Consider the following 27,244-nt stretch of genomic DNA (forward strand, 5'->3'; position numbering starts at 1 on the left):
AGCCATCACATGAATATTTACCACCGTTTCCTTTCGTTCCAGGCTTCTGTTTATTTTAACTTAAACTTATGGCAGGAAACTGTTTTTGTGTGTTTTGCATGGGAAAGTAAATACAAGTTGGACTCTCTTCTAGGAGTTTTCATATGGCACGCGGCAGCCTGCCCATGGGCCTGAGGCTGAGACTTTTACTGCATCTCCATCGCGGGACCCATGACCAAGGCCCGTCCTGGGTTTAAAGGCCAACCTGTAAGAAGGGAAACTTTTTGGACATAGGACAAGCATTCAGTTAAAGCGCTTCCTCCCCACCGGAATCTCCAAAGCCAGTTTCATTTCCTGCCTTTGACCCCTTCAGTCCCTGTTCCACATGTTTATAAAAATCTCCTTCAGTGCTGTAATCTCACACCTCACCCCGCCTCTCCATTCCTACTTGCTATTGTCTTAATCACCTGTGCCTGGGCTGTGGCATTTGGGGGACACCGAGTCTCCATTTCTTCTTCTTCTTCTCAACCATCCAAGTGCTCAAAATGGAAACCCGGCCACATCAGTCCCTTGTGGAAAGCTGCTTGGTGGCTCTCCATTGCTTTACGAGATGAAGCCGAGGCTCGCTGACGTGGCGCCCAAGTTCTCCATGATCTCCCTCTCCTGCCTGCTTTTTGCCTCGCTCTAACTTTTGGCTCCACCACCCAGCAGCTCCGTCTGCTTGCAGTTCCATCTACCACCTGGGATTCTGGGTGCCCCAGCTTTGGCCTACGCTGCTCTTTCTCCCCGGAACAGACTGCCCACGTCTCCCCCCGGGATGATCCATTCTTGGACCGCCGGCTCAGGCCAGATCCGTGGGGCTGCGTGGCCTCCTTTCTGCCCACGCCTCTCTCGGTGATTCGACTGTGAGCTCTCTGCAGGGACAGTCTAGGTCCTAGTCACCCGTGGGTGCCCATAACTTGCCGCGTGCTGGTAGACAGCAGGTGCTAAAAGACATTTTCAGATTCAAGCAGAAGGAACAACATTGACTAGGTGACTAGTTTGAGTTTCACTCCACCTCGTTATGAAAGCCTGAGATGAAAGAAAATGGCCAAAATGTCACCCACGACCAGAGGGAGGCAGGAAGGCAAAGGCTGTGGACAGTCGGCAGATATAATCTCTTCCTATATGACTAAACTCAGTTCAGGTGATTAAAGCTCTCTTATGGTAGAATCTGCTTTTTGTAGAATAGATGAGTAACAAGGCTTTTCTCCAAAGATAGATTCTTCCAGAGAAACAAATCTGAACAGTTTACTCTAAGAATTTAAGCGAAAAAGTAGTCTTATTTAAAAGGCAAATTGACTAATATCTTTCTTTTCTATGATTAATAAAAGAGTTGACACAGAAGCTCTGTAAGAAACTATGTGAGAGATTCACAGGGATCATTAAAGTCTCTAGTAGACATTCACTTTCACATTGTAAAACTGGCTATACCCTCAGAATGGTATCACATAAAAATGGAGTTTCTGGGGCCCTTGCATATGAATGGGTTTTAGTTGCACAGTGGTGCCATTCATTTTATTTGGACCATTTATTGCAAGTACATTCTAAATTTGGCCTTAATTATTTTTCCTTTCACAAAAATATTTTGTGGGATCTTTTTGAGCCCTGCCTACTTCCTTCTTGCCCCTTAAAACAGAATCCAGGAGCATTATTTTTGTTCTCCTTTAATTAAAATAATTGCTTAGTTTCTTTTAACTAGATTCATGCAGCCATTAGCCTAATACGTGGATGGTGCCATGGGGTGCTTGAGACACAGAATGGAAAGTGATCATGTAGCTGCACATGAGAAAAGGTTCTGTGGTGCCAAGCACATTGCTTCCTTTCAGCCGCATTTCACAAAGGCCTTTCGTCAACCTGCCCCCATATCCTCACGGAAGACTAGGAAGTGAAAGAATAGTCCTATTCTCTTTATTAGGTATATAGAAAACTCAGTACAGTTTGAAGATGGCCCTTGATAAGCTGGGCAGGGCACAGAGACCTGGGGTCCGGCTTCATCTCTGCCCTGCTTTGTCTTTCAGAAGAGCTGCAGCTGAGAGGGACATGCTCCATGTCCCCTCTGCCGGGGTTCTTGATCAGAGGACAGTGAAGGACGAGGGATAAATGTGCCTGGGTGGATATGTTAATCAAGAGTTGTCGGGACCCTGCCTCTAAAAGGAAGCGTTAACGTAGTGTTTTTGACCTCAAGACTTTTCTCAGAGTTCTTGTAGCCCAAGGGTTTGGCAAACAAAGGCCCACAGGCTAAATCTGACCTGTTGCCTGCTTTTGTAAATAAAGCTTTATTGGAACACAGCTACACCCATTTGTTTGTGTATTGTCTACTTTGGTTTCTGTGCTTCGATGTGGAGCAGTAGTGACAGAGACCATGTGGCCTGCGAAGCCTACAAGGTCTCCTATCTGGTCCTCTACAGGAGATGCTCGCTGGCTCCTGAGGAGGTCCACCAGTTCACTGAGCACACTGCCCACTCCACGCTGAGCAAGATGTTTGCAGGATTTTTCCAGTGGCCCGCATTTGATGAGGGCCTTGGTAGTGTGCAGTGTTGCGGGTGTTCAGTACAGGTGTACAAGTAGCAGGAAGGGAGAAGGGTTGGGGGCAAGTAAGAAGGATTTGGAGCAAGAGCTCATGGTTTGAGAAACAGTTCTGCCATCATGGTCTCACTGGCAGGTAACTGATTATGGCTGGGCCTGAAGGAGGTGTGGGCACGGCTGGAACTTCTCACCTGATGGGCCCCTTTATTAACTTCTCAAGACCTTATAGTCAATATTGTGAACCTCTGCCTCCAGGCCAAAAGGTGGGCACCCTTTGCCACCAGTTGGTGGTTGGAAAGGTCGAGTGAGAGAATGTAAGCCCAAGTGTTCTCTAAACCACATGGTGCTATATTTGTGGCATAGATATTATCTATAAAACATTAGAATAAGTGTTATTTCTGCTTGGCATGTGAAAAATGTAGCCTACCCAAAATCAAATAGTGAGCCAGTGGAGGAGCTGCGGGCTAGGCCTCCTGGTTTTAGTCTCTGCTCCTCCCAGTAGACTACATGCTTCTCTACACCATGTTTCTTCCACGGTTTCAGAAAGGCGCAGTTCTTTAGTCAGTTCATTCATTCATTCATTCATTCACCAGTCAACATTATTTAAGAGCCTGCTATGAACCAGAAAAAGAGCTGAATTTTTCAGAATGGTAACTATGAAAAGAAAAGTTGGAAGACTCCTAGAACAATTTTGTTCTTGGAACCCTCTGGCTGGAATACTCCAGAAGTACATAGAATTTCCTCTTGATTCCCCGGGGCTACTCAAGGAGTTGGCCCTTGTTTGTGAGACGAAGAAAGAGAGTAGGTGGGACGGGAAGGGGAGAGCAATCCTGCCACCCAACAAAATGCTGCTTGACACTCTGTTTTACATAGCATGGGTGAGCGGGTGCCCTCCTCTGCGGGTGTACACACCATGAAAGGAGAGGAGAGACACTGATGTGTTGATAGCAGGTTATACCAGCAAGTAATCTAGGTTTGGGAAATTTGAAAGTTAACAGTTTGTACATAAAATCCAAGGGAATTCTTTCAGAAAAATGTTCAGGTATTATGAATTATCCAATTAAATGACAAATACTAAAGAAGCCGGATGTGAACTCCCTTCACCATACTATTAAATACAATCTCCACTCAGGTAGCATTTATTCAGTGATTTGTCTTGAATACCGAATTTGCCTTCTCATTGGCAGGAGAGCTGAAATTCTTAAGTTTCAAACTGTTTTTGGTACTTGTCCTTTTAACAGGACAGTTCATCAATATTTTCTTGTATTCGATGTAATTGGCTACTGGTTCTTTTCAGGCTTATCTGTGAACCTAAAAGTCATATGATTTTCTGAAACAAAGGTGCCAATGAAGTCGTCCCATAAAGAAACAACTTTCCAGCCCGGCTGGGCGTGGCTCAGTGGTTGAGCATCGACCTAGGATCCAGGTGATTGCGGTTCGATTTCCGGCCAGGGCACATGCCCGGGTTGCGGGCTCGATCCCCAGTCGGGGGCGTGCAGGAGGCAGCCGATCTATGACTCTCTCATCACTGATGTTTCTATCTCTCTCTCCCTCTCCCTTCCTCTCTCTGAAATCAATAAAGATAAATTAAAAAAAAAAAAAAAAGAAAGAAAGAAAAAAGAAAGAAAGAAAAAAAGAAACAACCTTCCAGAATCTTGGATTTTACGATTGTCCCCTGAAAGGCCTCAGAGAGGCTACAGTCGAAAATCTTGCTTTACCCTCTTCTTTCCCTCACATAAGTCAGCCCCGGCTCTGTTGCCTGAATTTGGAGGTAGCGTGATCTGATTCTGCAATTGACTCACAAAGCTGTGTTCCTTCTCAGATATGCCCCGGACCTAGGATGCTGCTGCTTTAAGAAATGTCACTTGTCGGCTCACAGGAGGTATATTTGTGGCAGGACTTAGCGTGATACAGATAACGCTGTAAGACATCTGTAAGCGTTAACTAATTTATTGAACTTCCCTGTGATATAGCGGATATTCTTCCGTTTACTGTGGGGAAACCTTCTTTGACTAATTCCAACCTGTTAGCAGGTATTCTACTGAAAAAGGGTCGCCATCTGCCAAGGTTTTGCAGACTGGAAGGAAAATCCTCCCCACGGAAACAGATGACCTCCGTGGCCTCCGTGTGTAAGACCGTCTTTAAATGATTCTGCAGTGCTCTGGGAAAATGCTAGATCTCTTTGAAAACTATAGGAACTGTCATTGTAATACTCCTGCTGCTATCTACCGTCACCGCGTGCGGAGTTCTTAATAGTTTACGTATATTACTTGGGGTTCCCCAGAAAGGAGAGCTTGAGGGGAACCTCGTGGCTGTCTCTTCGGCGCAGAGTTCACTCCAGGAGTGGGGGAGTTCGGACGATCAGAGTGAGGCCAACACTCTGATCACAGGAGCAAAGACAAGGGTGTGTGGCTGGCGTGGCCCCAGACTGGAACAGGGGGCTCAGTCCTCGGGACAGTGGCCTGCAAAGATTCCTCAAACCCGTGACTGTTCCCTTATATGCCAAAGTCTCTGCAGATGTGATGAGGGTTTTGAGATGGAGGAATTGCCTTGGGTTATCCGGGTAGGTCCCAAACCCAGTTGTAAGTGTCTCTGTAAGAAGGAGGCAGAGGCAGTTTTGACACAAAGAATTGGGGGCAGCAGTGTGACCACGGAGGCAGCGGCTGGAGCGATGTGGCCGCAAGCCAAGGAGCGTCGGCTGTCACTGGACGCTGCAGGAGGCCAGGAAGGGCCCACGCCCCCGGAGGGAACACGGCCGGCCAGCACCCGCTGTGGACCTGCAGCACCGAGTGCGGGCCCCAGCCTCCAGAACCAGCGGATAACACACTCCTGCGTTTCCACCCCACATGTGCGGTGATTTGTCACAGGAGCCGCAAAAACTCTGCAGGGACCGTCTTCTCAGAGAAGACGCGATTGGGTCTCAGGATAGACTGATTGGTGGAGGGAGAGGAAGGAAGGGAAAATAATTTGTTTGCCAGTTTCCTGAGGGGACACGAATACCCCTTTCGGCCCCTCTCCCCTCGGATGAGCAGGGCTGGGCACTGAGCTTTGCGGGAGGGCAGAGGCCAGTCACGAGGACACAAGAACAGGTCCCACTGGTTGTGCCTTATGACGTCTGCTGTATAGACACTGGGGTGAAACGAGGTGACAGGCCAGAGCAGTGTGGCCAAGTCCCACCTGAGAGGTGGCATGTAAGGGGGCGCTCCTGGGTCGTCCTCACAGCCTCCGAGGCAGACGACAGGATTTCTTCCGCAGGTGTGTGTCCCCAGCCTGGATACTGTTAGCTCGCTGTGGCTCCCGGCTGTGGGTCTGTCTTCACGGTACTGGAATCTCTGCCATCAGGGAGCGCTCCGTGTCTGCCTGAAATTTCACTTCTTGATGCACGTGAAATAAGGCTCATTCTTACACGTGAAAGCTCTCTCCAAATATCTGGAGACAGTTTTTATTCTTTCTTCCCCAAGGGCGAGGCTCTCCCCCTTTCCTCAGCTCTGGCCTTCCCTCCAAAGCGCCTGTCTCTGGGGCTGGCGTGTGGCCTGCCTCGCAGGGATGCTCAGAGAGTGTGACAGACCCCAGGTCCGCTCTGCCCGAACACACAGCAACCTTGCTTTCTTGGTTCTTACGTCACTGTGTAGCCAGAGATTATTTTTATTGAACTTAAAGTTTTGTCAAGGGCATCATTTTGTTCTTGTCTACACACAGCGTTGATGAAAATGCCCTCTTCTTACCCTGGGGGATAGGGGACCCTATGGGAGCACATGTTAATACTAAAGATGCCTATGAGCCCCCCAAAATTCATCAATCTGAGGTGGTGCTACCATATGGCGAGATCAGAATGCCACCCCACGCCATGGCACACACGTTCCCACGGTTCCATGCAGAATCGAGGCCAGCGTGACTCCCGCAGGTCTACACCATCAACCCTGCGAGAGGGAGGCGTGCGCTCGGACCCCCACCTACCTCTACCCTTCCACAAAACAGCCCACCGACCAGCCAACCTGCCAGCCAAGCCCCGATCTGGAGCACCCCCGGCTGGAGGAGACCTCCCAGTGGAGACATTCCCTCTGTTGCCTCTTAGCAGCGCTGATTCGGGTTCTGTCTCTGGTCCAATCCAAGTCTCCGGGGACTTCTGCAAGAAGAAGAAGGGTGCTTACCATGGACTAAAAAGGCCGTCACCTACACGTCTCATCTTTACAGCGACTCCGCGAAGAAGACAGTACAGTGTTCAGATAAAGAATTGTTTTACGGAGAAAGACATTAAGTCGGTTCAAGGTCACCCTCCCAAGGTCGTGGAGTAGCAGACCCAATGTTCTGACGCAGGCGGCTCAGACTTCCTGCTCCACCATGTGGTAGGCAGGCTGATTTTGAAGCTGTAAGGGGGGGGGAGGGGACCTGTGGACCTCTGCAGATGGACCGAACCCGCAGTGAGCCTTCGGGCCCCCTGCAGGAGCTGGGTAGCACCCAGCTGGCATGCGGTGGCTCAGCTGGGCCTCCTGGTGTCATGCATCTCAGGAAAGGAGGCCCTGCCACATTCTGGCCCAGCCTCCACAGTTCACTAGTGGGGGTCTGTTGTTGTTTGTTTGTTTGTTGTTTGGACCCATCTATTCAAGAAGAGCCCTCTGGGTTTCCTGGGCCAAGGCAGGGGAGGGATGGAAGGTCAGGGGCCCTCATGTAGGCCTCGCAGGCTGGGAGGAGTTTGTTGAATCCGGTTTGTGCCGAGGAGCCAACAGCGTTTGACCTTCCTCTGGGCTCTCTACCCAGAACCAGACGTTCTTGAATCTGGTGGTAAAACAGCTTATGAAACATGATGTAACATTTTACATCTAGTTTCTCTTTTCACCTTTACCTCACCCGGGCAACCAGGCCAGTGCCCACTCATTGCTTTGGGAGAAGGAAATGACTGTGATCGAAGACTGTCCTGGAGGTGGCGGATTCTTAAGGTTGGCACCCTCGATCCCCTCTTTAAGCCCCTTCTAACTGGCAATTACCTGCAGTGGGGGCTAGAAAGCTAAAAGCTCACCTTTCCAGACCACCCTCCGAACTGGAGTGGCAGGAGCCCTAGTGCCGACCCCGGTCCTTTGTAGCCACTTCTTTCGCTTCTGGCTTCTTCTTGCTCAGAAGGCACCTGATGCTGGGGGACAGGGGGCCCCTTCTGAATGGTGGCCCGGCAGGAGGGGAGGAAGAGCCTGGTTCTGGGACTGCATATCCGAGCGCCGTGCCAGGCTTTTTGCTGTCCCGTGATGAAGCGTGTGGTGGAGCCTCTGCTGTGGGCTTTCTGTGGTAGTTGCCCAAGTGTAAGCCTTACCCAGCGTCTTGCTATAGCTTTGGGCCCTAGGGGAACAGAAACGCCTTAAGAGCCCAGCCGAGGGCTTGGGAGGACATGTCTGTGGGGACATTTCACAGTCATGGCAGTGGGGTGTGGAGTGGACATCTGTCCTTGCTCTCTTGACCCCTGGAAACGGGCCATAGGGTGAGAGAAGGGTGTGTCCAGGGAGTTTGGGCAAACTGATGTCTGAGGACCAGGCGGGGGAATTGAGTAACACCTCAGAGCTTGACAAGTAGACACATGGCCCCAAACACAAGTCTTAGAGCTAAAGATCCCCAGAACTTGGCCATGATGTAGGGTAAGGGAAGGTGTGACCCCAAGACTGAGTTGCCACCCTTGAAGAATGAAGTTTCTAAATAGAAATTAAATAAAAATTATAAATTATAAAGATTGATATTTTTGATCTACCTGAGTTGTGGTGTGAGATTTGCATTAGGATGGTGAGAACACAGAGAAGCACTCTTTGAAAGACTAAAGGGGTGAGTCACATGGGGGTGAGCCCTCAGGTGGCCCTGCCTTCCACTCCAGCCAGCACAGGACAAGACTGCAGGGTTGAGGGGTGGAGCTGCTGGAGGTCAGGTTCCAGGATCTCAGAGCTGACCTCTGGGACTGAGCCCTGTTCTCACAGTCGGTGACGTGCGCCTCAGTTCCAGGTCTGGTTCCACCATGTGGGTGGATTTGGGATGAAGTTGTGGGGAGGGTGGGCAGGGAGAAGATATGTGTCTCTCTGTGCTCGCGGAGAGGTTGCTGAACACGGCTGGGATGGAGGGGAAGAGTGAACCAGTCAGTCTTGATTTTGGAGGTGATTATAATCGAGCCAGATCATTTCCTGCCTTTTGTAAAGCCCACCCACCGCTTTCCGACTTTCTGTTCGGTTAAATCCAGGTCACTGGAGTGCAGCAGTCACTGGGTCTCCCAGAGCCGGCTGCCTGGCTTTGGGTGCCTCTCTAACCGTGATAACCGTGTGACCTTGAGCGAGTCACTTCACCTATCTCTGCGTCATCTGTGGAAGGGAGCCCGCCCCGCAGGGCTGTGGCGGGGATGGGGTGTGTAAAGTCCTCCGAATAGGCTGGCGCACAGCCAGCGATCAGTGCATGTGTGACCGTCGCTGCACGCAGGCCCCGGGCCAGCCAGGCTCCCTCACCAGCCCCACCATTCCCAGGAGCCGGCGGGCATGTCACTATGAAAGAGCGACATCACCGGACACAAATCTGACACTCTCCTTCAACCAGAGCAGTGAACAGCAAGGTGACTTTTACAGCTCTGCTTGGGTGGCTGCTTTTGCCAAATAGCCTTACTCCTGCATCTTGTCTGAGAGGAGGACACTTGCTTCAGCTCACTCCCCTTGTGTTTCCTTGAAGGTCTCATCACCCACCCCACACAAGGGAACCTTCTGCTCCCCATCAGGGGCTTCCCAAAATTGCTGGATTGCATTGCAGGGTTACCTCCCCATCAGAAAATCAAGTATGGTTGGAATAAACCTTTTAAAATAAAACCCCTAATGGCATCATTTATAGTTACACTTTATTTCCTTGGCTCAATTCTAATCGTTTGCCTGCTGATGACGATGGTCACTCTCCTCCTCCTGGTCATCACAGCAGCGGATCCCACCCCCCAGCCCCCAGGAAAGGGTTGCCAGTGACAGCTGGTTTCACCCTATTGCTCAGAGGACAGTATTCCAATGAGCTCCTTCCCTTCATTCATTATGCTGAAATCATATTTCTAGGGGACAGAGATGAATGCTGTGTACGTATCTGATTAAACTACCTGTTGTTTTAAATCTATTTTCACAGAGACTTTTTTCCTGCGATAGACACTTAATGACAGAACACATTACAAATTATATCTGTATCAGTGGCTTCCCCTGTTGTATTTACGTAGTGCGTGCGTGTGCGTGTGTGTTTGTGTGTGTGCATGCCTGTGTACACGTGCTAACCCAGCAATCCCTTGTGATGACCAATGCATTTAACAATTCAAAACAATTGCAGTTTAAAAACACAAGGTTAGGTATACATTTTACTGAGCAGTTAAACAAATTGCATAGTTGTGTAAAACACCAAATATACAAATTCCATGAAAATGAAAAAGTACAAGAAACCAATCTTAACCAAAGGCTTTCTCCCTGAATGAGACTGTCCATTGTCATGGGCGATTCAGCAGGTCTCTCTTCCAGGTCATTTTTCTAAGGTTTTTTGCTTTTCAGCAGGGCCTGGGGAACAGGACTGACTGCAGATACCTCAGTCCTTACCCACCACTGTCCTCGGAAGCTGCGTGAACTTTGCATTCTTTGCCCAGCTTTACCTAAAGGGTAATGCCTTCCCCAGAATTACACAAAAAATCAATGGTGGAATTAATTGAAATCTGGATCTCTTAAGGTTTTGTCTTTCTAAAGTGATTGCTTGGTTTCTGAAAAGTGAGGTTGGACTCAAAGGACGGCTTTAATTGAGGGTGAGGTGGTAAGAGAGAGAAAGTAGAGGTAGATAATTTTCCAGCTGACTGAAAGATAGTGTTGATGTTTAGGATTTTATTTCCTTTGAAGTCTTACACTGGGGCTTAAGGCATGAGAAGAAAGATCAGGGTGTTTCCAAGGCACAGCCCACTGCTCTGTGTCTGCTTAAAGGGGGGACAAGCTCCGGAGAAGGTTGGCTTCTTCCCTTTCTTCCTGGGGGCCAGAGAGAGCAAGAGGAAAGGAGAAGGGTGGGGGCCTCACTGACCACTCGGAGGTGGCCAGCTTCTTTATTTTAATGATTCTCCACCTTTCTGATCATCAAGGCATCCATAGCATAGGCACTTGGACCTGTCATTGGCTACACAGTTCATAACATGCATATAAACTCCACTTCACTGGCTTCTCACATCAAGTTCCTGAGACAAGTGGGACTGATATTTCCATCTCTACTTCGTAGAAGAAGAAACTGAGGCTCTAATGGATTAAATTTGCCCAGATCATCCCAACCAGTGATGGTGGGGTGTGTGTGCAGGTTCCGACTTTAGAAGAAGAGAGAGAGAGAGTGGGTCGAGGGCCAGGCACCTTCTGGATGGAGCTCCCGATGGCAGGCTGGGCTGGGTTCACCTTCAGCCCGTGGGGACCCACATGCACCCCTACAGTGCCCTTGGCCAGTGCCCACCAGCCCCCGGGCCCTGCAATTTGGAATGCTGGTTCCCACTCTCGTATCTGTAGCTTCCCAACTATTTAGACAAAGGCCCCCCAAAGGCATCTGGTCAAGCTTTGCTGGGGGAGGAAACTTATCCTCTGGTTCCTGAAGCCCTGAAGTCAGGGATTTGATTCTGCTTATCGGGATCTCAGCTTCCACGGCTCCAAATGTGATTAGTTTTCTAATTAGTTAATGTCATTACCTGTCATCAAATCCAGACAATGTTGGTTTCTAAAACCTGCCGTAGCCAAGAAACCCATAACTGACATCTTTCCACTGTCTAGCAGTTTCTTTAATAAACCCGGCCACTCCCCCCTCATTCCTAGACCACACGTCTGAAGTTAGGAGAAAGATGCATTTCTTGTATTTTTTAAAGGCAATTTAAAATCTTTAGTCTGCTTTCCAGAAACTTTATTCACTCCCAGCAAAGCGTAAATATAATTTTTTTTTTTTTTTTTGGCAAATCTTACACTCAACATACCCTTCTTCTTATATATGTTACTATATTTTGTTTAGGGCAGATTGGCCACAATAAGAACCAGTTCACGGTAGGGAAATACCCCATGGAGGACTTTTACCATAAAAAAAAGGCTGCTTGTCTTGTTACCTCCTTGCTGTTGAGCACTGAGCAGGTGGCTTTCTTCTTTGCTCTTGTCCCATTTTCCACAGACATTCTCTGACTGCCTGTTGTGTGCAGGTGCTGCGGACCCAACAGAGAACTGACTAACCCTTCCTGCTCTTCCATTGGCTCCTGTTCCAGCAGGAGCGGGCGGACAACAGGAAGGGAGTGTTTAAGAGTAAGATACACAGTGTGCGGGCTGGACATCTGCCCAGGCCCCTCTCTCCTCTTGCACCCTGCCATGCGGAGCACCCTGGGAGGAAGGTCAGTGTAGGGTGGCATCAGTGTCTTCTTTGCCCTCAGGGTCTGGCTGGGTTGGGGCCAGAACCTGAGGAGTAGGACAGTGGGATCAGGGTGCAGATGCTCCAGTCCCTCCTGCCAGCCCGAGGGTGACAGCTGCTTTCCTGTTAGTGGGAGTCACCTCTCCCCAGCGCCCCTTCAAGCCCAGGGAGGCAACTGCTCACCACCACAGTTTTGGTTTCTTGAACCCTGACTACACCTCTGTGAACAGACCCCTCATCAGCCCCCCCAGACCTCCATGTGAATGGACCATCTGTTCCTCACCGGGACCCAGGCTGCCGCAGGAGGTTAGAAGGCAATGCCATGGAGAAAAGGCCACCTCTTCCATGCCCCATGTTATCACCATTCTCTTGTCACCTGCATGGTTTTGGAATAAATGTCATCAGGCTTCAGGCTATATTGCTCCCTGTGACTCAATTACTTCTTGATAAGCCATGTCATTCATAATCATTACATATTACAGAACAAGGGCACAGCCCTCTCAGGTTCTTCGAAGGCAGCAACTGTGTTCTGTGATGACCAGTTAACCCTCAGCAGCCAATGCAGTGTGTGTGTGTGTGTGTGTGTGCATGTGCGTGTGTGTGCAAGACAAAATCTGCTCATTCATAGACCAATTCAGCAGGCTGCCAACAGCCTGCAGGAAGGTGTCCCAGAGACCCTCCCCACCCAGCCCTGCCTTTGTCCTGCCCTTGCTCTGTGGTCACGGGGCACTTGTATGTCCTCAGACCACCATGCATTTTTCCCCCGTGAGAAAGTCCCATCCAGGAATCCTCTCGGAAGCCTTCCCTGGTTTCATCGGTTTGAAGAAGGGGGTCTTTATTTTTTTCTGAAGGTTGTACTTTTAATTTTTTGGTGTTCTTAATTATGAAAAAAATGCATGGTGACCATAGGGAGCATAAAATCCAGAAGTTAAAAAATTCATCTAACTCTCCTATCTTAGCCCCGTGAACATATGGAACGTATCCGGGGAACCTAATCTTTGGGGGAAGCATATCTGGGCTTTGTCAGGCCACCTCTATTGACTGGCTCCTTTTTGGGGACTGTCTTGCACACTGGCCTGAACTGTCAAGCCAAACCAAGTACTTTCCTTGCCTGCATTTAGGCTTATTGCTTAGGTTCAGGGAGTGAACCTGGGCTCCATGCTTTGCAGCTCATGGCAGCTCCTCTTCATGGTCTGGAGTGTGCCCACATTGTGGGTAGTTCATATACTCTCGCTTTCCTTCTGGAAACCCCTGATGGATGCCACCCGGTCAGCAGGCTTTGCTCTGCTGCTCGAGTTTTCGAGCTTACTCCCAATTTCCCCCTAGAGACTTCAGTGTGTGTTAAGGCCACACTAGGGTTTCCTGTGTGAAGAAAAACCCTTGAAATATAAAGTTCCCCATTTCTCTTGTTGATATGAGTGACACAGAAAGAAAAAACCCCCACAGCTTCGTTACCCGATGGCGCTTATTAGTTAGCTCCACTTGGAAACAGCACTGGGATTTGTGTGGACTTCAGCCACACTCACGGGGAATTTGGTGACAAAAGCCACTGAGTGGATGCCATGCATGTGTACATTTTTTTGTCTGTAATAGATGGAGTAAGGATAATATTCTTCATTTGATAATGCACTCAAGAATTATTCAATAGAAGTTTAAGTTAAAAATCCTCAGTTTCCAGCAGCCTATTAAAGAAAGAAAACACCAGTCTGGCTAAAAAATATCCTCAGGAAACCAGCCTGGAAGAACAGCGGGTGAAACATGAATGAGCTATTTAGCTTTTCTTGGAAAATGGCATAATTCTCCAAGGAATGGGAGGCTAAGCATTCCCCAGATTTTTGTCAGGCGCATGTGCCTGTCCACAAAGTGCTGGAGCCCCAAACGGAGAACCTGGACTGATTTCAATTTCAGTAATTCAGGTGTTTGTGGCATAGAATAAACACCACCCAGAAGGCAGCATCCTGAGTTACCAGAAGTTCCAGAGTGTAATGTAATTTTAGGCAACATTTTCAGCTTCCCTTGCACAAGGATAGTAAGTTAGTCATTCCGTTCGCATAAGCAGATTTAAAAAAAAAAATTTTTTTTTTTTTTACTATTTAAAAAGAAATCCTGAACCAATCAATGTTTGAGACTAATCTGCTGAATTAATTTATTTTTCAGGGTTATGTAGGCCTGGCTTTGATCTGCCGAATCCCTGCTCGTGGAGCGGATGCTACGCTGTCCCCGGGGTAGATGTTAGGAGCTGTGGGACACAGCACGGCATCCCCCACTCTCAGGGGGCCTGCGGTCTAGCGGAGGGGACTGGACAAATACACACGAAGCGATCACTTTGGCTGCTAAACTGGGATCGTGTTGAGGGCACCAAAGAGGCTGCCTGTCCGTTTCCTTGCTTCCGATTAGAGCAGCGGGCACTCTGGCCGGTTGCTTTTTGCATGTTCTTGCACAGAGAGTGAGGAACTGAAGGGGGAAATTTAGATGCAAAGACAAAAATGCATCTGGATGTTTCTGGGCTGCAGAGCCAGCAAGGAAGGGAAGGGCTGAGCATGTTGGTGCCTCGGTGCTCAGGGTGGCTGCACTGGCTGCCACCCCTGAGGTCTCACTGTCCCTCTGGCACCCGGGAGCTCTGCAGTGTGTGGGGGACCCTGGGCAATAGGCCATCCTACACCCATCATAGAGTCTGCACACAGGCTCTGCTACCCCGACAGGCCCTAGAAAATATCCCATAAGAGAGAGACTAGAAATGTGGCAGATGGCCAATTTTCCCCAGCCCATTTTTACTTTCTCCCAGGACATGAAGCCAATCAGCTGGAGACTCTACAGTAAAACCTCCATATAATGGACTAATCCGGGCCAGGGGGGTGTCCGTTAAAGCCCAAACGGTTACGTAATAAAGTACGTTTTCCGAATCATATGTTAAGAAATTGACAAATTAGTTAGCTTATCTGTTTGACTTATATAGACACGTTTGTCTAATTAAAATTAAGTGTGTATGAAAAGTTTAATTTCACAGAGTTTACTATATGTATGGCTGTAATTTTAAATTTATACTCAATAGGTCTAGTAAATGCGTGCGCTCACCAGTTACCATGAGTAAACACATGCACATGGCTGGGGTGGGGCTTAGTGCGTGTGGAACATAGGCCAGGTGGCATTAAAACTGCTGCAGAAAGGCCCCGGGACAACAGGATCGATTATTACAAGTGATGCGGTGTGATCACGTGCTGGTCATTTTCCTAACATTGTTTATGAGCAGTGACTCTTGGATTTAAATATGTAAACTATAGTTGTAGATATGTAATATTATTTGTGTTGGTGAAATTACTACAGTGTTTTTTCCAACACTTGGCCTATTCGCTAAAATTTGCTAAAAATATAGAGAATTAATAACAAAAATAACCTGTTAATTTAAGTATCAGCAAATCTTGATTAAAAACATTTTAAAATGAACAGGGGGTTCATTTTCACATATGACATACAAACCAGAAATACTGCTTGTTAAATCCGAAGTCCATTAAATGGAGGTCCCCAGAATCGAGGGTTACCTGTACTTGTCAATGTCCCTTTCAGGACATAGACTGAATTACCACCTGTGAAATGGGAGCAGAGTGATATGTGCAGCTTCTATTTCCTGTTTTAACTGGAAATTGCTCTTCCTAGATGTCCTGTGGTCTGGAACCTGGATGTGCTGTCGACTCCATTAAACCAAGCAGATGAGCGCTGCCCAGCAGAGCAGAGGAGCTGCCCGGGAGGAAGACCTGGGCTCGCCTGTCCACCGTGCGCAATAGGATACCCTGCCAGCCTGGAACCCAATCCAAAAGGGAAGATAATTGAACTTTGTGAGCCACTGTATTTTGGGATTTGTTTAATAGAAGAGCAGAGGTTTTTATCCTGAATAATATAGAACATTTCTGGGCTTCGAAGTAAAGCATTGGTTGCAAGTCAGTGTCTCGTGTTCCTCCATTCTTTCCTGCTGGCCTTCCTTCCACACGTTGTTATTGAGCGTCAGCTCTGTTTAAGCAATGTGCAAGTTGCTGGTGATGGTAAACAAAAGAGCGGGGTCCCTATCCTCTGGAAGCCTACGTTCTACTAGGGGCGATAGACAAAAACAAGCAGACAGACACAATTAAAACGCCTAAACTGGAATATGTATTGTGAAGGCCATAAACTTGGGGCTGGACTAGAAAGGATGGGCCAGAGAAAGTGCCTGAGGTAGGGGTCAGGGAAGGGGAAGCCTCTGGGTGCAGGGGTGTTTCAGCTGAGCCCTAGAGGAAGACAGGAGCTAGGCGTGCACAGAGTGGGCACACCATTCCAAGCAGAGGGGGCACGTGCAAAGGCCCTGGGGCAAAGAAGAACTTCTTGAGCACGAGGAACTGAAGACAAGAATGAAGAGCAAAGGGAGGCGCAACAGAAGATTGCAGTATGGGTGGGAGCCAGGTCTCGGTTTTACTCTCAGTGCAGCAGGAACTGATTGAAGATGAACAAGGAGAGTGTGAGTGTGTGTGCGGTTCACTTAATTATTGTTTAAGACCACTTTTCCTGCTTTCTGGAGAAAGAACTGGGAAAAGGTAACAGTTTCTACAGTTTCCACAGGCTACAGTAGTCCTGGCAGTGAAGGTTCAGAAAGGGTAAAAAAAAATCACAGGAGAATTTCTCTAATCACATAGTATTTGGATTCAGTTAAAAATAGTAAGTCTCAGTAATTTTAAGAGTTGAGCTGGAAGAGGGTTTCTTTGGTGATATGCTGTCCACTTCCAGGCATATTGGAAAGGCTGGTATGGAGGTGACTGGTGCTATCATCCAGGCAACATCGGTAGCTGGGGTTGGGGGTGAGGCTGTTGAAAAGGGGTCTCCCCGGAGAACAGGGTACCGTGTTCTGTGGGTTGCGGGTGGTGTTGTCACGGAGTTTGGGAAAGCTCCTGAGGGGCCTGGCCTTTGGAATTTCTACCTCTGGTTTAGAGAGAGTGAAGAAGGAAATGGAAATATTTTAATTTGTAAAACTTCCCAGACCATTAAAGCTACCTATGTTTTCTGAAGCAAGTGAGGTCCATATTTAAGAACCGCTATTTCCTTCAATATTAATTTTTCTAAGTGAGACTTTGCACCTTACAGAGCAATATCCTGGTTCCTTTTGAAATAACTATTAACAAGCAAGTTATTTTAGGAAGGCAGCGACACAGTCTTCAGACTTGCAGATGTCAATGAAGTTATTATTGGGTTTTCTTTCAAGAGGTTTCTTTTCCCTCAGCTTCATGGAGATGTGATCGACACATCACACTGAAAGTTTAGGTGTACAAGGTGTGGACTTGATACACAGATATTTCATATTTCCAAGGATTTTAACGCTGTTCTCAGAAGTAAGAGATTTATTTTTCTCTCTCGTTTTTTGACAGAGAAGAGGAGATGCTGGGTCTGAAATAATCTGCGTTGAGCATATTGTTAGGCTCCCTTTGTTGGGCCAGTTCTCTGCATAGCTAAGAAAACTAACAAGGGTCCAAGTTTCAGCTCCTGCACATCAGGAAATGGTTAGTGTGCCCAGTCTCGCCTTACAGACCTGCTGAGGACGGAAACCTTCTTTTCTCTTCCCTCCCCCCGCCCCTCCTGTCCCTGTCTCACCCAAAGGGTCGCCTCTCGCCCGGAGGGTTCCCTGGGATGGGGTATGCTTGATTGCCCCTGGAGAATGGCCGCCCAGCAGCACAGCTGCTCCCGGGACTCGCCTGGGAGCCAGGCGCCCCTGGGGGCAAGAGGAGGGAAGAGGGAAGTGTGGGGTCAACCATGGCTGGATTTCCTGTGGCAAGGTTTCCCTGCGCGCTTTCTTCCTTCTGCTCCAAAAAGGGCCCCTGGAAGAGGCCTGGGCAGTCCGATCAAAGGGCCTGGCCTAGAGCCAAAGCTCGACTTCTCCCCGGCCGAGTCTCAGGCCAGGAGCTGCACGTTCTCAGGGCTCCGCTTCTGTCTGCGGAAACCGATAGGGGAGGGTAATGAGATTAACATGCCAGGCACGCAGGCTCCTGAGGGGGAAGCGGAGATGTGCTGGCCACTGCTGACACTCTGGCCAGGCCACTGCAGCTGGGACATTTTATTGAGCTCTCCTCCCGTAAATCCTAATTTTTTTTTTTTTTTTTTAATCATCACCTGAGAATATTTTTTCTATTTCTTTTCAGAGAGAGAGAGAAACATGGATGTGAGAGAGACACGTCGATTGGTTGCCTCCCGACTGCGGCAAGCCTGCAACCGAGGTATGTACCCCTTGGTGGGAATCGAACCCAGGACCCTTCAGTCTGCAGGCCGACACTCTAATCATGGAGCCAAACGGGCCAGGGCGATCCTGATTGTTTTTAGTAGACCACTGGGAAGGGCCTGTGCTCAGGGCCAGTCTCACCAGCGGCTGCTCCTGAACGCCTGCTGAGTCAACGAGCGAATGAGTGAGCGGCCTGTTTACTTTCCTTCCGATTTTTCGCCAGCTTGGTCCAATACTTGCCGCCTTTCCAACTATAAGGTGACTCATGTTTCCCGGGATAGGTCTTCTTAGTCAGATACAGCCTGGTTTATGGTAACATGTGGTAAAATGAAGACAGAGTGAAGTACAGAAACTAAACCCTGTATCAAGCTTTAAGAGGAAATATCTCTTTGGGTGGAGGTTTTCTGAATAAAAGGATTTCTGAGGAAAGGGGAGGCTCTGGAAATGCCTGTGTGCCTGTATGTGTGGGCTCATGAGTAAAAATGCCCTATGAGCAGAAAGAGGACGACATCGGTAGATCTGTAAAACCACCACCACCGTGAGAGTTTAAAAGGCAGCTTCTTTTTAGGGGGCAGATTCCTGATTTCCCACATCCAAGCCTGGGAATTGAATGGCAAATCCCTCTCTGGCCGACAAGACCCCTGAAAAGAGGTGTGAAAAAGAGTTACTGTTCCGTTTCCATTCATGCCCCTGACAGCGGGCTGGGAACCGGCCCGCCGCGCGCAGCCCGGTTTCAAAGCCGCCGGGTGACTTCTCAGAAATGATCTATTGTGGCGCTTTGTCTCCGCCGGGTCGCCCTCGTTTTGTTCTGCCGGGGCCGCGGCCTCTTCTGCCGCTGCCATTAATCCACCGTCCACTCCTCCCCATTCAGGGGCCCAGCTCCCGGCCGCCCCGAGCGCATGAAACGGGGTGACGCGGGGGAAGCCGCGGGAACCGCTGAAAGGCCCGCCCGTCGCTGCCGCCGCCGCAGGGAGGGCAGGGCGGAGGGGGCGGGGTCGGCGCGCCGCTCACCTGGCCTCACCTGGCGGCGGGGCTCACCTGGCGGCGGGGCTCACCTGGCGGCGGGGCTCACCTGGCCTCACCTGGCTGCGGGGCTCACCTGGCTGCGGGGCTCACCTGGCGGCGGGGCTCACCTGGCTGCGGGGCTCACCTGGCTGCGGGGCTCACCTGGCGGCGGGGCTCACCTGGCGGCGGGGCTCACCTGGCTGTGAGGCTCACCTGGCGGCGGGGCTCACCTGGTCCCCGCGGCTCACCTGGCTGCGGGGCTCACCTGGCCCCCCGTGGCTCACCTGGCAGGCGGGGCTCACCTGGCTGTGAGGCTCACCTGGCGGCGGGGCTCACCTGGTCCCCGTGGCTCACCTGGCTGCGGGGCTCACCTGGCCCCCCGTGGCTCACCTGGCCGGCGGGGCTCACCTGGCTGCGTGGCTCACCTGGCCGGCGGGGCTCACCTGGCCGGCGGGGCTCACCTGGCCGGCGGGGCTCACCTGGCTGCGGGGCTCACCTGCCCCCCCCACCTGGTCAGCGGGGTTCACTTGGCCTGCGGGGTTGGCCTGGCCCCCGCAGCTCACCTGGCGGGCGGGCTCACCTGGCGGGCGGGGCTGGGGAGGAGAGGACGGGGTGGGGAGGGGGGAGCGCGCTGCAGCGGCCTCGCTCATTTGCTGGGAGCCTGGGCAAGTCCGAGGGAGCGTCCTCTGACCGAGCTGAGCGTCTGGCTGATGTGCTTCTGACCGAGCTGGGCGCTGGGCGCTGGGCGCTGGGCGCTGGGCGCTGGTTGCTGGGCGCTGGGCTCGCCAGCGGGTGTCGCCTGCAAGTGAGCCCGCCCTTATTTTTCAGCTAGGATTGGATTCACTCACTGGAGCTGGGTACCTAGGCGCCTTGTGGGTTAAGGGTGGTCAGACTGGAATTAAAGGGCGAAAGGTCTGAGTTGTAAAAAAGGAAATTAAATCCGAAATGCCCCGTTTGGTTAGTAACTCAATTTGGTTCCCATCCTATGGCCTCTGGGAAATCTCGTTAGATTCAGTTATCTATCAAATGGGGAAGATGCTCCTGATCTCCACTCCGTCCTATGCTTTGAACAGTGTGCGGACTCTCCGGAGGGTCCACAGGCCCTGCACTGTGCTGGGTTACAGGGCAGGAACAGGCATTTCCCAGACATCAGCAGCGTGGCGCCACTGTCCACCCTTCTCACTGCACACAGTGGGGACCGTGGGGCTCTGCTGGTCATGAGCCGTCGGGCACCCAGGGCATCGGAGGGTCATTCTCTACACAGACACCACGACCGAACGCGCCTCTCAGAGGAAGGTCCCTCTCGAGGCTCTGACACTGGCAAAACGACGCCTGGCTCTGGCGATGATTCCCCTGAAGACTAGTCAGGGGAATCAGTCCAAGGGCTGTACCTGACTCTCGTCCAGGAGGAAGAGGGGACTGGACATCTGCCAGGACATGTCCTATCCTGCACATGTCCTCAGGGAGACACTGAGGGCTGTACACACACACACACACACACACACACACACACTCTCACACTCTCACATCCACCACACTTACACACACATCACACACACACTCACACACTCTCACACTCTCACATCCACCACATTTACGCACATATCACACACACACTCACACACACACACTCACACACATGCACAGGCGCATATATGCACACGTGCAATCACATTCACACATGCACACACATGCCCACACCACACACATGCACATTATATACCACAGACACGCACGCACCCACATTTACCCATGTGTGCACACACATACACACATGCACGTGCACCCACATAAACGTGCACACACGGGCAGGCAGCAAAAAATTTTTGAAAATTCAACTGAATAATAAAAGCCTGGAGTGAAATGTTTTGAACACAATCCGATTAGCTCCAGCCTCCACTGTCATTTGTGCTGCATAACTGTAGGCAAATTAGCTGACTTGCCGGGCCTCCATTTGATCACGATGAAGCGAATCAGTGCTTCTCAACACGAGCGGGCTTCGGATGGCTGAGACTTAGCAAGCGTTCATTGCAGGCCCTGCCCCAGAGATGCGGCGGGCGTGGGGTTGGGCCCACAGCCTTCATTTCTAACCAGTTCCCGGGTGCTGCTGCTGCTGGTGCAGGGCTCAGGCTTCGAGACGGGCTTCGGGTGAACCTTAGGGGCCGATGCGCTAGCAAAGTCAGTCCTTCCCACAGGGGACGAGGTGGGATTAGTTGGTGAGTTGACTAACGCTACAGTCAAGTTTCCATGATCAGGTTTGACTGGAAAATGATTCACCAGAGTGTCACCAACCCTTCACTTTTTTTGACAGCATATTTGCATGTTGAGTTGACACACAGAGTTTAAAGACATATCTCAATTACAAGATGTGGTCCAGAGAGCTGCCCTTGTGGGGACAGAGGCCGCCACTAAACTCTGAGCAATTACTTGAAATTAGACTTGTCAAATTTGTTTAGGGTGACCAGGCAAGTACATACATTGACCTAAAGTCACTCTTCCTGGAGAGTCCTTGTAATGATTTTGCATATCAGTCAAACTATTCAAATACTAATGCCGCCTTCATGCCTTAATCACCATTCTAGTCAGATGTCGTTTCTAGAAGCCCTTGGGGGATTTACATCCCTTAATTATTCTTCAATACCCCAACCAAGCATTCTTTAATTGGTGTAAATTGAACAGTGTTGCAATGCAAACAAGGAGAGGGCGCGGTGATCAATGATTCTGGGCTTGTCTATTGGAAAGTCTTTGCTGTTAGATCAAGTAACAAATCCTTCACTCCACCGCTCCAGTGGAAACACCAGCTCACGGAGACCACAAGTACTGTTTCCACTTGTCCTCACAGTCCGGGCCAAGTTAGTAAGGTGTGATTCCAAAATGCCGACTTTTAGGGAAAGGATTAAAAAATCATTCTCAGGTATGAAAGTGTTGAATCACTTATATTCTACATCCAAAACAACTATAACCAATATAACATTGCATACCAACGATACTTAACTAAAACATTAAAAAAAGTCCATCATAGAGATATTCTATTGCAATGTCAGAAACTACATCCAAGAGCTTTTTCTGAGAGCTTCACTAGGTGTATAAATGTCTAATCACTACATTGTACACTTGAAACTAACATAATATTGTATGTCAACTATAATTGAAAAATAAAAAGAAATTAAAAAGAGAGAAGTCAGCTGGAAACAAAGTGTTTCTATCCTCTGGATATTTAGTGTCCTTCTCTCTGTTTCTTAATTAGATACAATATAAAATTTTGGTTAATCTGTGAAGCCATTCTTTCCCATGATTATTTTTGTTCCTGATAGTGTGTGATCCATCTAATCGTAACCCAGGCTGTGGTCATGGAACATGAAACAGGCGTTCCCTTCTCCTCTTAGTGTGACTGAGAAACTCAAAGCGCCGTGTTTAAGAAGCCCAGGAAAAGTCCTTCTCGTAAACGTGTCACATTCACTTTTCACTCGTCTCTATCAGTGCTTTCAAATTGATTATTTCTGGGATGGGAAGAAAGGGAAGTAACAGGCCCATCACACACCCTGGACCTGACTGTCTCTAGGTCCCCGGCTCAGAAAACTATGTGCCGGTGCTGCTGGGTGTGGGGCTCATGCATGCTCATTTTTAATCTATCTGGTTTTTGACAAAAAGGGCTGTTTATCGCAGGGAAACTTTTAAATTGATTTAAATTTGAGTTTTAGAGCAGCTCAGGGCAGAATGCTTAAAATGCGAGCAGAGGGAGCTGTCAGCTTCCTGGGCAACCTTTGTCCACCAGCTTGGGTTTCGAGGGGAGCTTTGGGTGGAAGCTCGTTTGGGTGGCCTGTCTCTGCAGCGCGGGCTGGAATTTACGCACATCCTAATAGGGTGTATTGCTTAGTTTTCAATGATCTGTCCAAGGGTTTTGGGGACCTTGGAATAAACTTTATGAAGACTTTGGAGACACCTTAGACTCGGGTCACTTATGGAGCTCAGCTGGATGGATGAGACAGACTGACACCCCAGGGCCATCTTCCTGTGCTACGTCCATAGGTCTCACAAACTGAAACATCACCCTTAAAATAAAAGCACATTGATGCTGGGAAGACAAAACCAATCAGCGTTTCTCTATAAGGATCAACTTGGAGGGTCTAAAAGAGCAGCCTTGGAAATGGGCTAGAGCGATGCTCTGCCCCTCAACATTTTTGAGGGACCCCTCAGAGTCTGCAGTGGTGTGGCTCCCCATCAACTGTTTTATTTCTGTCACTGTTTCTCTCATGGACACTTTACCTGGCCTTCCTCAGCCCTGCGATCCCACATTGAGCTTGAGAGTAAATCCCTTGGCTCTGATTTTTGCTTTTCCCTTTGAAATGATGTTGCCTCTCTGGGTTCCACTTTCAAAGCGGAGCCGCCGAATTAGGTGAACTCTCTGGTCCCTTTGAGATCCAACAGGTGGAGCGTTATTTTCTCCAATGCCACCTCTCATGAAAGTCAAGGGAAAGGAACCCTCATGCTGTTTCTCTGGAGCCCATGGCCTGACTCATTCATAGAGACATCGAGATCAGCACTTTCCAAGCTTTAATGGGCATCGACCTGCCCAGAATCATGTGAAAGGGAAGGTTCTGGAATAGCGAAAATAAAGGTTCTGGCTCAGTGGGTCTGGGTGGGGGCTGAGATCCTGCTTTTCTGGCAGCTGTCAGGTGGTACAGCAAAGCTTTGAGAGACAAGGCCTCAGACAGGGGCTAAGTGAGGCCCAGGGTGGGCGCCTCCTGCTCTGCACTGGACCCCTGGCTCGGGGGGTGCTCGCTTACGTTGTGTTTGAGAAAATGAGCCCGGGGGAGGGGCATTTGGAGAGAAGGGTGAGCTGTGGACTCCTGCTCCTCGGGTTATATCTCACCCTCACCATCTCCCATTCTACTCCTGACTGGATGGAAGGCTCCCCCACAACACGGGCCCCTAGCCTCATTGGGCCCTGTGTTGCCCTGGGATGGGGAGGGTGCCAGAAACTCAGGGGAGGGGCCGGTGGGGGAAGCAGGAGCCTCTGCCCGAGTCGTGGCTCCTGACTCATCACCAAAGGCCACACAGCTCTCAGGGGTACCCTGTCACAGACTTCCTCCAGCGCATTCTCTCACATACTTTCTTTTCCCCCCGTGGGTTTCTCCTCGATGTCCATTTCAACCATTGCAAATGATTTAGTGGCAATGAAGGCTTCCCCCCAGCATGACTGTGGCTCCACAGTCCACATTCCGTGGCAGGAGCTCTGGCCCGGGAGGCGAGCCCCGTGCGTGTGGTTCTGGCTGCGCACTGACCGGGGCAGCGAATGGCCGCCCACCAAACGCTCACAGCTCTCGAGAGGGAGAAGCTTTTCGAGCCTCACCGTTCGCAGAAGACGACGCTTGTGAGCGTCCCGTGGAAGCGGCAACGGGCGGGGTGAAGGTGAGTGTGAGTGTGTCTTTTGCTGGTGGCCCTCCCTGGAGGCCAGAGCTCACAACCGGGCTGCCCTGTCGCCCCAGGCCCCTCTCAGGCATGAAGATTTAGCAGGTTCTCTCTCTGTCTCTGTCTCTGTCTCTGTCTCTGTCTCTGTCTCTGTCTCTGTCTCTTTGTCTCTCTCTCACACACTCACGCACACACACACACACAAATGTTTGCTTTTCACATGGAATCTATTTTTAATGCACTTTCCCAAACTTGACTGATAAGAATAAGTCTGGGCCCTGGTTAGGCTCCCTGACCAGCAGGCCTTGGCCTTGAGTTGGAGGGTCTGGGCTGGGGACTGGGTCACTCCTCCTGCCACGTTCTCTTTCTCTCTGTCTTTTAAAAGAGCGTGAGATGATTTTTATTTTCAGAGGCTTTTAGGAGACAGTGCTAAGTGCAGGGTTTTCCACTTGGCTGCCCCCTGGATCACCTGGGAAGGTTTCGCAAGTGCCCTTGTCCAGGCCGCGCCCCGAATCAGGACGCCCGGGGAGGGTGCCGCAGCAGAATGGTAGCGTTCACCGGGGGTCCCCCCACGGTCGGCTTTAGAACTTCTGCCGTGACTTCCGTGGGCTCGAGCGGCCCAGGGAGGAAGTCGGGAAGCCATGACCTTGTCTGCAGGCCAGGGGTCACACATTAGAACCATCCGGGTGCCGTTTGAAACCCTGTTGCCTCGGCCACACGTCATGCCAGTTACACCAGACTGTCCTGGAATGGACACTGGCCCCCAGGTTTAAAAAGGTCCCGGTTGGTCCCAGTTGCAACCCAGATCCTACCTGAGTGCAAGCTTTAATGACGACCCACTGGGCCTGGGCCCTTGTCGCTGTCGCTACAAGGACCTGCTGCTGTCCCCCCTCATTTCTTTAACGACCACAAGGCTGCGGGGAACCCTCCTGGCCTTCTCAGAGACTTCTCAGCGCTTGGCCCCAGCTGGTGTCCCCTCAGCACCCAGCAGGAGGGGCCTCTGCCCAAGCCTCCAGCCCACCCCTTCCCACAGGCACCGGACATGGACCCAGGAGAGTGGTTTTCGTAGTGTATAGTGTTTTTCTTAATTCACATAACATAACATAACATAACATAACATAACATAACATAAATGTAACCATTTTAAAGTATATAATTTCGAGTTATTTAGTCCATTTGCCCTGATGTGCTATCACTACATTTCTCTAATTTTAAAACGTTTTCGTTAACCAAGAAAAACACACCATACCTATTAATTACTCTCTGTTTCCTCCTCTCCGTAGCCCCTGACAACCACTAATCTGATTTTTGTCTGTATGGGCACCCATTCTGGATATTTTGTATAAATGGAGTCACACAGTATGTGACCTTTGGTGTCTTCTTTCAGGTCACACGCCGTTTCCACGGTTCACCTATGCTATAGCACGCTCCGCACTTCATTCCTCTTTTACGGCTGAGTAATATTCCATTGCACCCCTGCCTGTGTTTCTCTAAACGAAGGCTTCAGAGCCACAGCCACTCCCACGATGCCTCCGGCTGTTTATTTTTATTGCCGCTTTTGCACCTCAATGCCAGAGCTGAGGAGTTGGGATCCCTATTCGGCTCTTGACAGAAGAAGTTTTGCTGAATCCTGTTCTAAGCCATATTTCTGGGAAACCTTTTTATAATACTATGTATGGAAATTTTAGTTTCAACATAGTTTATTTTTAATCGTGACATAACTTAAAAATTCAGCTGGATGAACAAAAGTGATAGGATGGCTATGAAAATTTTGAAAACGAAGAGCAGTCAGGAAAGGCTTGCCCTCTGAGATAATACAATGTGTCTGAGGGTGTGGTGTTAGTGCCGAAACAGGCGGGTCTTGGAAAGACTGGAGAGCTGAGAGAGGACAGGGACGTGTGCTGGAGGTGGCCTGTCACACTGCTGGGAGCAGCTGGGCTCCTCGTCAGTGCTGGGCGGCTCTCATGGAGACCAGCCACGTGGAATTGGGAAGCCAGATTCCTTCCCCTCCTTCAAAAAGAATTCTAGAGGAATAAAATATTTAAATACGTAAAAAAGACACTAAAAATATCAGGAGAAAATATTGATGACTAGCTTAACAAGTGCGTAGCAGAAAGATTCTTTTAAGCTTGATGAAAGACAATATAAAGCAAAATAAAGTTGGCTAAAATGTGAAATTTATGTATGGCAGAAGTAATACAAGTAAAGCTTAAAAGGTAGGACAAAATTAACCTGGGGAAAGTATATTTTTGTTATAGAGAAATGGCTAATGTCTCTAATAATAATAAAAAGAACTCTGGAAAATGAGTGAGAATCTGAACAGTACAAAATTAAGTCCTTACTTATTTTGGGAAAATATACAAACTAGCAATAATGCAATAAATATAAATGGTTGGTAAGGATGATACTGTGTGTGTTCAACCTTGTAAATAATTAATGAAAATGTAATGTAAGTTTAAACAAGATGTCATTTTTTTGTTTATTTGATTGACAAAAATGAAAGAAACTGAGGATCCCCAGTGATAGTAAGGGTTGGAGAAAAGGGCTCTCTAATACATTGCTATTTTCAATATGTTGGAGGGATATCCATTGGTACAGATCACATTTGTAAATGTGAACACCTTTTGACCCAGCAACCTGACACCTTGGTTGCCTTCCAGGTAGGCACCG

At 49.4% G+C, this 27,244-nt stretch overlaps 1 long non-coding RNA gene across 1 annotated transcript; it reads left to right on the top strand.

The window, feature by feature from the left end:
- The first annotated feature begins 335 nt into the window (after positions 1-335).
- On the top strand, positions 336-2,316 carry LOC107526886 (uncharacterized). The gene is made up of 2 exons (XR_001602228.2): positions 336-1,165; positions 2,040-2,316. It is a non-coding gene; the product is annotated as an uncharacterized LOC107526886 (long non-coding RNA).
- The last annotated feature ends 24,928 nt before the right edge of the window (positions 2,317-27,244 follow it).

This window comes from Miniopterus natalensis, chromosome 13 (genome assembly GCF_054644295.1).
Source record: "Miniopterus natalensis isolate mMinNat1 chromosome 13, mMinNat1.hap1, whole genome shotgun sequence".
In the NCBI taxonomy this organism is placed as follows: Eukaryota; Metazoa; Chordata; class Mammalia; order Chiroptera; family Miniopteridae; genus Miniopterus; species Miniopterus natalensis.